The sequence below is a fragment of the Pogona vitticeps genome, chromosome 2 (assembly GCF_051106095.1).
Source record: "Pogona vitticeps strain Pit_001003342236 chromosome 2, PviZW2.1, whole genome shotgun sequence".
In the NCBI taxonomy this organism is placed as follows: domain Eukaryota; kingdom Metazoa; phylum Chordata; class Lepidosauria; order Squamata; family Agamidae; genus Pogona; species Pogona vitticeps.
The window spans coordinates 175829327-175841450 of NC_135784.1; positions in this window are offsets into that span (position 1 = coordinate 175829327).

The following is a 12124-nucleotide window of genomic DNA, read 5'->3' on the forward strand; positions in this document are numbered from 1 at the left end:
ATTGCCACCCCAATTTGTCTGAGTTCTGCTCTGTATGTGCACTTTGGAAATGAAGGGGTGTACCATCATTCATAGAAACACCTGTGTGTACAGATTGCGTGAACATGCATTAAAAAAAATTCTGTGTGTTCTTGTAGGGCTGTAGTCCAGAGCAGCCATCTTTAAAGTGGCTCAGAGATCATGCAAATATGTTTACAATTCCTGTCAGCTGTTTCCCCACATTATCAGTGGTAAGAGACAGTGAGAGTTACAGCCCCTCTGAACATAGTTCTCCTCCCCTATGCTAGGAAATGGGTGACCTGATTCTGATTCAAAACAGTCTGAGCCATCTCTTCTAGGTTTGGAAACTGGCTGCACAGTTTCCTCTTTGGAGGGTTTCATGTCTGGTGAATTTTAGAGCCATTCAGATCTTCTGGAAAATCCTCCTGGTTCGTAAGAAGGCATGTGGCAAACAGAGAGGTCCCAGCCAATAGGTAACACAGACCTAAAGATGACTTCCTTTCTAGAAGGCAGACCAGAAGACAACTCAGGAGCATTCTTCCCTAATTTCCCTGATCATGGGCAACTTTGAGGAAGATTAAGGCACATACTCCTATACTTGAATAATGTTGGCTGGATAATTCAGTGGTTCAGGTATCTGGCTGTGAAGTCCAAGGCTGGTAGTTCGATTCCCCACTGGGCCTCCTGCAAGTAAAGCCAGCCTATGTGGCCTTGGGCAAGCTGCACCGTCCCAGGGCACCCCCAGAAGAAGGGAATAGTACACTTCTGAGTAGAATTATAGAATAGAATAGTTGGAAGGGGCCTATAAGGCCATTGAGTCCAATGCCCTGCTCAATGCAGAAATACAAATTGAAGGATATCCGCCAGGTGGTTGTCTACTTAGAAAATGCTGGAGTCACCATAAATGAGACTTGAATTGATGGTGCCTGATTATTATATTATTGTGTGAATAATATGACACAATCCCCTAAACCTCCTGCCAGCAGTAATTCTCCAACCTTATGTGCCTCTGCTTCAAATGGGACATTTCCATCTCCACAAGCACTAGATGGAGCATTAAGTCACTCAGACAGATTCATGATGTATAAATGGCTGTTGTTGTGGCAGGTCATTCTATTTATATATTTATGTATGTATGTATGTATGTATGTATTTATTTATTTATTTATTTATTGGACTTATATACCGCCCCATAGCGCTACAAGCACTCTCCGGGCGGTTTACAATTTTTTAATTATACAGACTACACATTGCCCCCCCAGCAAGCTGGGTACTCATTTTACCGACCTCGGAAGGATGGAAGGCTGAGTCAACCTTGAGCCGGCTACCTGGGATTTGAACCCCAGGTCGTGAGCACAGTTTTAGCTGCAATACAGCGTTTTAACCACTGCGCCACGAGGCTCTATAACATCTGTGGTTTTATAACTCTGTTGATTCACAGAGAGACATCTGAACCACGGCCTTCCTCAGAGGAGTTGTGTGAAGCCTCATGGGAACCTTTCGTTACTTGATGGGTGTCTCACAGTAAACCAGTACAGTATACCTCAACAGGGCTATAACTAGGGAGGAGCAGCTGGAGTTTTGCCTCAGGGCACCAAAGTTGAAAACTAAAGATGAATCTAGTGGTTGTTGTTGTTGTTGTTGTTGTTGTTGTTGTTGTTGTTGTTGTTGTTGTTGTTGTTGTTGTTGTTGTTGTTACTACTACTACTACTACTACTACTACTACTACTACTACTACTACTACTACTACTACTACTACTACATTAATAACAACAACAATATTTAACAAATACTTAAGTTTTTGGTTAACCTTCTGGCCTTATTCTTTCTAACCATAAACTTTCTCCTTATTTATTTATTTAAAATATTTTTATCCCACCTTTTTCCTTTTTTGAGAGAATACTATAGCCTTCTCCTCCTCCTTTGATGAAAGGGCTTATCTTGTCCAAGATAGCAAAATGACTAGTTACAACTCTACACCTCACCATAAACCCTGAGAATGATTGGCCTTAGCCAGACCCATCTATGTGAAGTTCAAATTTCATAATAATGTGGTAGACCTGTTAACATACATAGACAACACCTAGACATTTCCTTCAGGGTATCAGATCTAGACCTTTGGGTACCTAACAGTGGGTGACCAACAGTGAAGATCCTACTCTTGCCTCTTCAGATGCCTAAATGCCTCCTGGGTCACTATATCGTTTTTAACCAGCCTGGCAAAATGCATATGCCAAAACCCAGAGATGGTAATTCTTCTAGCTTCTAGAACTTCAGCTCTGAGGTTGTCTTGTGATGTCATAACCTGTGACCACAAAGAAAGAGTCTGGCATACTCTCTTACCTGTGGGCTAAGGCATGCTGTGGCCTGAAGTAGAATACAAAAGGGCACTCCCCGCCACCACACTAGGGCACTATGTTGTTGTTGTTATATGCCATCAAGTTGCTTCCAACATACAGCTGCCGCATGAATAATTTCCAAAATGTCCTGTCCTCAACTGCCCTGTTCAGCTCTTGTGGGCTCAAGCTTGTGGCTTCTTTTAGGGACTTAATCCATTTTCTGTTTCCCCTTCCTCTTGTCCTGCAGCCTTCCACCTTTCCCAGCATTATTGTCCTTTCCAGAAAACCCTGCCTTCTCCTGAAGGGCCCAAAGTAGGACAGCCTCAGCTTCAACATTTTTGCCTCTCGAAACAGTTCAGGCTTGATTTGATCTAGCACCCACTTGTTCATCTTTCTAGCAGTCCCGGGCATCTGCAAAGCTCCCTCCCAGCACCATATTTCAAACAAATCCTTCCCCCCCCCCGTCAACTTTTTTCACTATCCAGCTTTCACACCCATACATGGTGATCAGAAATACAAAAGTGTGGATGATCTTGATCCTCATCTTCAGAGACACATCTTTACACTGGATGATTTTTTTTCCCTACTTCCTTCATTGCTGCCCTTCCAAGTCTCACTATACAAAAAGCTATTTCTGCTATTTATTTGTTTGCTAAAACTTAATATGCTGACACATAAGGGGCTCTGTTCCAGCATTACATGAAATGTGCAAATGGGACTCAACGTGGCTTACAATTAAATAAAATGAATGCAGTGAAAACATTAATATGAGCTTAAAAGGTTGGAAACACACCAATAGAAGAAAATACAGCATCCATATAACAAAATACCCTTTTAGTTCCAGCAAGAAAGGTCATTTGCTGAATAAAGTGGTATTTGCGTGTTGATGGAGAAGCAACATGAAGGAGCCAGTACTGACCACCTCAACAGGGAGTTCCTGAGGCTGGGAGCAGTCACTGAAAAGCTCATTCATCAATCTCACTAAATTTCAACCTGTGAAACAGGCTGGTTAACTGGCTTGTTGTATGGGAGCACCAGCCCTAAAATCTATTGTCCTAATCTTACCTACACATTTTCACTTCAGAGCAAGAAACAAGCATCAGAGATTAGAAAAGAGAGGGCAACACATTAGACAGCCCACTGAGCTGGAGCATATGCTGGAAGAGATAGGGACTGGGAGTTTATTTCCCAACTGTTCCTCTCAGGAGAAGAGCCAGCTTGTGTGGCCTTGGGCAATCTATACAGTTCCTCCCAGAAAAAGGGACTGGTAGTCACCCCAGGCTGGATAGCTCAGTGCTTTGGATATCTGGTTATGGAGCCAGAGGTTGGGAGTTCAATTCTCCACTGGGCCTCCTGTGAGTAGAGCTAGCCTGTGTGGCCTTGGGCAAGCTGCACGTTCCTAGGGTGCCCCCCAAAAAGAAGGGAATGGTAACCCATTTCTGAGTATTTTCTACCTCACCCCCCCCCCAAAAAGGATGGCCATAAATCAGAACTGATATGATGACACATGATTATTTATTATTAACCAGGCCTGAGTACTTTATACCTAATAAGTCTTAGAAAAGGTCACCATATATGGGACTCTAACGTGATGGCATGGAATTATTATTGGAAAAGGAATCTCCTCAACTAATGAAAGATGTGATACCTAGCTGTGTTGGCACAAAATAAATTACCCAACTCCACATTGAGATGGTAATTTTAAAGGCCAACCAAAGTTGTCCAGAAAGTTGCAAAGGCTTGTAAGATACCCAAGGTTTCAGGAGCTTTTTCAGTGCATTCAGTGAGATGTTTAAAAGCAAGCAATGTAGTGGAAAAAGAAAGGGAGCTGAAAGGAGGGGCTGATCTTAAATCCTTCTCAACTGCATGTTGTTCCAAAGCATGAAGGCGGGATGATGTGGCAAACAAAGGAATGGATCACATCAGGCAATGCAAGTGTTGCTAAATTTCACCCAGGGTTTCCCACAGATTCGCCGGGGGTTGAAAAGATCGAATCTTCACATCCTCCGTCTTAGACCAATTTAAATCTCCCACAGAAAACTCAAAACTGCATTCATGTGAGTACACAGGCTCCCTGGCTGGTGGAAAACGAAATTACCACATAATTTTTACATTGCTCCTGGTGAATGTTAAGTGATGGACTAGATAAAGAAAGTTAAGGCAGTCAAATTATGTAGCTTGACCTGATTTCCTCAATGACGTCCAGCCTCTGCTATAGGTTGCACTGCTGAACACCTATATTACTCATCCAGAAAACTCCAGGAAAAAGCAGTGATAACCTAATAGAATTAAAATAAATTCCAACCTCCATATGGATCTGAGAATTTATTTTGTGAAAACACGGCTGTCATTGTTCCCATTTCTTAGTCTCCTACACTGCATCTTCATTACGCCTTCATCAGCCTTCCTCTATTCCAGACCCACCCATCCTTACTGGCTTTTAACATGTCACCTCCACCTTATAATTTTTTTTTCTGAAAGCTTGACCATATTCGTTTGCCTCTATACTTCTTTGTACAAATGTTGTTGGCCTATAAAACTACTTTATCAATATAGAATTTAGAATTTACTTTGTGCAAATGCATATATCACAGTTTTCATTAATTAAGGATTTTCCTCATCTAATCATGGGCAATATCTAATGTCTGTTTCTGACTTTAGAGTGAAGGCATGAAGGTGAGAATAAGATGCTATGACTTTGGGACAGGTGCTGCCAAGCCAGTGAAGCAGCCAGCTTCAGATGGTAAAAATTTAGTGCTAGTTAGTGTGCAGTGTACAAATATAACCCCAACAAATGCTTTGATGTTGCTTTTAAACTGCAATAGGTCCAAGTATTGGAATGTCAAACAAAGCTTTTAGAAGTTACTTTTCAGAACTGCACCTCCAAGAAACCCACAGCTAGCTGAGCTACTGGTTTGCTGAACGAGTCAGGTAGCTTTAGTCCTGAAAAGTAACTTTTCCAAGCTTTGTTTAATATTCCCATATTGGGATGTCACATCCACACTGTACAGTTTTTCAGGCATTCCTTAACAGGAAACACAGTGGGGGGGAGGGAGAGAGAATAGTAGACTTTACCTCCCTCATACAATGTAATGAAAACAACATTACCAAGGAACAGTACCAGCTACTGCAAAGCCACTGCCACACATTTCATGTCTGAGGAAGTGGATTTGTCCATGAAAGCTTGCATTAAAATATAACACTTAGTCTTTAAGGTGCCAGAATGTTTAATATTATTGCTGTTCTGGTGGTTTTATGGATTTTTTTTTACAATTTCACACATTTTTGTTATCTGTTATTCTGCTTGTTATGCATCACAGTCATGTAGTGGTATATAAAGCTAATGCAATAAATAAACAAATAATTGTCTTTTTAATTTTTATTTAATTATTACCTGATAAACTAGCACAGACTAACACGGCCACCTCTTCTAAAACACTTCATGTGTTCATCATGCCCTGCTGGCCCCAGGGGAAGGGCTAAGGCCACCAAAATCCACCACCACTTCTGTGGAACACTCCTGTATTAACCAGGCTGCATCCATAATCATTAAGAGCTAAGAAGATAAGAGAGAAGCATTCAAGGCTCTTGGGGTCTTCTCTGAATGGTAGGGTTGAAGCAGAGCTGCCCTTCAGTCAGGATGTTTTATCCTATTCAGCTAATCAACTAAAGCTTAATCACAATTGATACTGGTGCATTGACATGGAGTGCAATGGGAAGGCTACACAGCATATTCTTTCTTGTCGCCTGCCACTACTATCCCCATATACCTAAATGCCATGTCCTTAGGGCACAGCTTCCTTTCTACATGTACCACTCCCAGTTGGCAGTAATGAGGAAAGCTGCCCATCTGAACCCAGAGGAATGCTTAGCAATAACAGGGGCCTAATCTCATTTACCACAGTTGAAGAACTATCAAGCAAGCATCACAGTCAATATACAATTTCAGAGCTCTCTACCTAGCATTGTGCAAATGCTCCTGAAGCTTGAGATGGGGGTACAGTGGGATGGGGGCTGCACAGGATACCAAAAATTATCCATTGAACAGTGTTACGGGTAGGCTGTATCAGAGAGTCGTTTTCCAGTGAGGATTGGAGGCAAAATCATCAGACAATAAGAGAATCAATGAAGAATACTTATTACCAACTGCAACAGACTCAAGGTCATCTAGTCAGTGATATTTGTCTGAGCAATGCTTCTTTATTTTTATTTTATATTTCATACCCTGTAATCTTCCCACTGGCCAAGCTAATAGAAACATTCCAGTTGCAATGTGACAGAGTCAGCTACATGCTTCTGTATCCCATTGCGTGTTATTACCCTTGTGAAATGTAACTCTAGGGGAGGTTGCAAAATAGGGGAAAGTATGCCTGTGTGTTGCCACCACTGGATTAATACTATCTTCTTTTTTTTAAGATTGTTTGTTACATACATATGCTTTCTTATCTAACTCAAAGCACTTTTAGTTGGCTCTCCTTGTCTCCACTTTATCTTCACAGCAGCCCTGTGAGGCAGGTGAGACTAAGAGAATGGGGCTGGTCCAAAGTCAGCCGGTGAGTTTCATGACAGAGTGGGGGATTCAAACCAGGTCTCCTGTAGTTCTGCCATGATACCACAAGGCCAGCCTAGAAGATAAAAACTCTATCTAGAAAGGTCAGACAGCCAGTGAAATTCTGGTTTGTGCCACACTTGCCACAATCCCAGCTTGTAACCCTCTGCACTGTCATCTGGCCCGACATGGCACAAGCCCGGCCAGAGTTATTTTTCACCACTTCCTGTTTTTAAAAGCAGCAAATTGATAGTCCAGATGTAGTAGAGACAGAGCCAAAGGCAGTGCCAGGTGACAGAGCTGTGGCTCTTTTCGTTGTAGCTTTATTTGCAACCTCGCATGGTGCCTGTAGGTTGAAGGACTGGGAGGTTGGTTTCTGGGCTGGGGTGGCTGTCAATCTATCTAGCACTTATCAATCATTCCCCTCCGCCTCTGAATGCAAAGAGAGTCCCGCTTCTCCACTGAGTGTTCCTTTCCCTCTCTTTAGTCTGTTGGAAGCAGTCTGTTTGTTAGTTTGTTTGCTGTTGAGCTGTTCACAACTGTAAGTAATGAAACATTTAATACTTTTTCCTACAAATGTCTCAGAGTGAGTTATTGAGGCTTTATGTACCTGCTAATGAAAAAGGGGTGGAATATCTGGGGAACCTGAAGCTATTCTCCTCTGTGAATCCCTGCACTTGGACTGTATAACAAAAGGAATTTTAACCAGAAACTCAAAACTCTACAACATTTTCCACAGTTACAACCTTTGGGTGCTGTTGTGCTGGAATGTATATTGTCCCCCGGCTTATTTAACTTACATGCAGAATACATCATGCGCAAGGCTGGACTGGAGGAATCCCAAACCGGAATTAAGATTGCCGGAAGAAATATCAACAAACTCCAATATGCAGATGATATCACTCTGATGGCAGAAAGTGAGGAATTAAAGAACCTTGTAATGAGGGTGAAAGAGGAGAGTGCAAAAAACAGCCTGAAACTCAACATCAAAAAAACTAAGATCATGGCCACTGGTCCCATCACCTCCTGGGAAATTGAAGGGGAAGATATGGAGACAGTAACAGATTTGATTTTCTTGGGCTCGATGATCACTGCAGATGGAGACAGCAGCCACGAAATTAAAAGTCGCCTGCTACTTGGGAGGAAAGCGATGACAAACCTTGACAGCATCTTAAAAAGCAGAGACATCACCTTGCCAACAAAAGTCCCAATAGTAAAGCTATGGTTTTTCCTGTCGTGACCTTGATGTTAGGAAAGTGTGAAGGCAAGAGGAGAAGGGGATGACAGAGGATGAGATGGCTGGACAGTGTCATCGAAGCAACCAACATGAAATTGACAGAACTACGGGAGGCAGTGGAAGATAGGTGGGCCTGGCGTGCTCTGGTTCATGGGGTCACGAAGAGTCGGACACGACTAAATGACGATGACGTGCTGGAATGTTGGGCCGGCTGCCAACTTCCCCCTACTCTGGCAGACCTGTTTGCCACCCGCGTGCCACCTTGTTACTCAGGATTTCCTTGAAGCTCCCAACAATATCATAAAGTCCAAGGCAAGAAGAACCCAGCAAAATGGAAAGCAACAGGGTCAGTGCAATACTCTCATATTAGGGCAGCATTGGGCGATGGCGGGGACTGTGATTCTGACTTTTTAAGTGCACTGAGAAAACTGAGGATACTACAGAGCTTGTGAGTGCAGCCTGAGGGACCGTGACATGCTAGAAAGCTTGGCAAAGGCCTCTCCTAGGCCACTTGCTTCCTTCTGCTCTTTGAGGGATTTGCCTCAACAAAAGAGAGCCAAGATTGCGGGGAACCTTATCCCAGGAGACACGGCCTGGGCCGCCACCCACAGAGGGGCCTCCAGGCAGATACGCTTTCAATGATCACAAAGCAATTGGAGTGCCACAGGGACAGCAGGCTTGCATACCAATCCCAGAAGGTTACAAAAAAAGGAAGCAACAAATACCTGCAGGTGCACACACTCCACAGAGAATTGTTACAAACCCAGCAATCCACATTACTACCACCACCCTCACACCAGGGTCACTTCCAGGTACGGTCACGTGCATTATCTCACAGGAGCGTACACAAAATCTTGACACAAATCCATAACCAATTAAAAATATTTTAATGTAATTCTGCTGCAGAGATTCACATACTGTACCAGCCTGCAAACACTCCCATATTTTGGTTCCCCGCTCCTTAATTTGTCTGGGTCTCTTCTTCTGGTCCAACCCTCCCCCTCCTCTCTCTCTCTCTCTCTCTCTCTCTCTCTCTCTCTTTCTCTCCTGCTGGGCATCCCCACCATGGGAAGGTATGCTGTAGTCCAAGAGATGGGAGGTGACCAATAAAGCCGCACCCCTGTTATCACACACCCAGGAGAAAACAGTGGCGTCACAACTGGCAGGCTTAAAAGTTTTTGCAAAGGGGGAGCACAGCAGGGATCAAGGGAGATGGATGGTGGCCGCGCAGGTAAGAGGAAGAACTCCAGGTTCTCCGATACATATCCTGAGACGGTCAGCTCCACAGCTGGTGAGTTTGGGGGACACCCCTGAACTACATATATATGGGGCTCCAGGAGGGTTTGAGCATCAAGGAGAGGGAAAGTAGAATGGGTAGCATGGAGTAAGTGGTGCAAGGAAGTGGTTTCCAACGGTGGCAAACCTAACAGGGGGAACAGCATCCCCACATCAGGGGTTTCATAGGAAAACTAATGCCCACTTATCAGTGATATTTTCCCAATTCTGAGAGGGGCATGGGGGCTAATGGCTAAGTATCCATAAAAGCTGTTGGAAGACACTTGCAAGACATTCCTTGAGGGTTGGGCTTTCAACAGTTAGGCTTAGGCAAAGTAGGTTTGAGTTCTGTACTGTGTTCCCCTGTTAAACCCAACATCCTCCATTTACTGTTGCATATAGTATTACTTACATTTTTCTTAACTTTTTGTAGAATATAGATAAGTAAGATTGACAGAGAGATAATAAGGACAGGAATCTTCCTCAGTTCCGTACCTAGCTGTCGAACAAGACTGGACCACACCTCTGGCTACTGCTTATGTTTTTTCATCAGCTCCCTTTACCCCTTTACCATTCCAAACTGATCCTAAGTCTATTGCTGACCCTTGAGACCTCTCAGACAAAATTAAATGCCACCAGTAGACGGCACCCTAACATTTAAGCATTCCTGTATAATACTGCCCCATCCTCACCCCCCCCCCAAAAAAAAGACAGTGGAAGTTGGGAGTGATCTTTGTAGGGCTCTTTCTGTTCCCATTGGCTTAGGTCTTTCCTGAACTACGGGAAAGCAGGGATAACCAACTTAACTCCTCCCAGGTTTCCTACCTTGTTCTAACTTTGTTTAGTGAGGGGTTGTTGTTTTTTTGGCTCCCCTTGCCACCTTCTGAACATACTCATGGAACTGAGTGGAGACAAATTAATTTTCCACACCAGAGCCTCGAAGGAGCCAGAGGAAACTGCTCAGACACAGGAGACTGAAACAGGCTCCCAGGGGACATGAAATCCCCCTGGGGCAGGTTCTCCCCCAAATAATGCGAGGCACACACATTAATGAGGAAGCCATTTGGCTCAGATCCTGGGGGCTCAAGTTCCTCCACAATGGGGTCCCAAAGTAATTAGTTTTTCAGGTGACTCCATTGTGCTCCCCTTGCTCTCACGATCTCAGGTTCTCCCGGAGAGTGGGGGCCAGAGCATCATGTTCCCCACAGTTAATCCTAGGGATTGTCATGGGAAAGGGTCTGGTGTGAGGGGAAGAGATAAAGAAGAAAATATTGTTATCTTCTTGGGGCTCCATTAGTGGTATGGGAGAAACAGCTCGTATTCTACACAATATATATTTAAAAGGGACAAATAATACATAGAAGAGCAGTGGAGGTGTAGGGGGACTCCAAAATACCTTATTGCTCTCTCTTCCACCTCCTGCTGCTTTGCTCCAGAGACCCACACGCTTCTTCCCCTCGCAGGATTCTGAAGCACATGTTTACCTCACAAACATACACAGGGAACCTTTGGTGTAGAAGAGGAAGGAGCTCTGAACATACTGATGCAGAAAAGTGGTTCTCAAACTTGGGGCCTCAGATGTTCTTGGCCTGCAACTCCCAGACATTCTGGCCAGCACAGCAAGTGGTGAAGGCTCCTGGGAATTGCAGTCCAAGGGGGCAGTTTGAGAACCACTGCTAAAATCTCAAGCATGCCACCAGCCACATCTGCTCCCGTCGCCTTACATCACAGAGGCAACTGTTACACGTACTAGTTTATGCAAAGTGATGGAGCAAGAAGTTTGGGAGATTATGGGAGAGTGGCATCAAAGCCTGGAAGTAACTAGCAGTTTCTTGTAATTATTTTCTTTTGCAGTAATGAAGCAGTTTTTTGATTTTTTGCAGAATCAGACAGAGAAATAGCTGGTGCTTTGGACCACTTGTGGCAAGGTCTGGGTGTGAGCTAATTGTCTGGGCTTAATTTACATATTTCATACACAAGACTCATTTTATCTCAACATATATTTTTCCTAAAGTACACACAGAGTACTTGACAGGGCTTTCCTGATTGTTTCACAGAAGGAAGCAGCCTCTTTGGTTGCTAAATACCTGGCTGGAGGCATAGAATAGTGGGAAGGTGCTGGAGGACAGAGCTGGAAAGAGAGAGATGTGTGCAGAGCTGCCTGCCTTGTGACACATAAGCTCCAGATGGTCCAGAAGAGGCAGTCACTACTGGTGGAGTAAGATTCAATCGCCACTCCAGTCTGCTGCTCTAAGTGAAATGGGGTGCAGGGGTATGAGGTGCCACCTTGTCCTTTGCCTCCGATGGCAAAATCTCTCAGCCCAGCTCCCTTATTTGTCATCACGTAACAGTGACGTGGTGGCGCTGTGCGTTAAACTGCAGAAGCCTCTGTGCTGCAAGGTCAGAAGACCTGCAGCCGTAAGACTGAATCCATGCGTCGCTTGTGCCAGCTCCCACCAACCTAGCGGTTTGAAAGCATGCAAAAAATGCAAAATGCGAGTAGATAAATAGGTACCACCACGGTGGGAAGGTAACGGCATTCCATGTCTAGTTGTGCTGGCCACATGACCACAGAAGATTGTCTTCGGACAAACGCTAGCTCTGTGGGTTGGAAACAGAGATGAGCACGGTGCCCTAGGGTCAGACACGACTGGACAAATTGTCAAGGGGAATCTTTACCTTTACCAGTCTTAAAACATTAACAGGACCATCTGAGATGCAAGG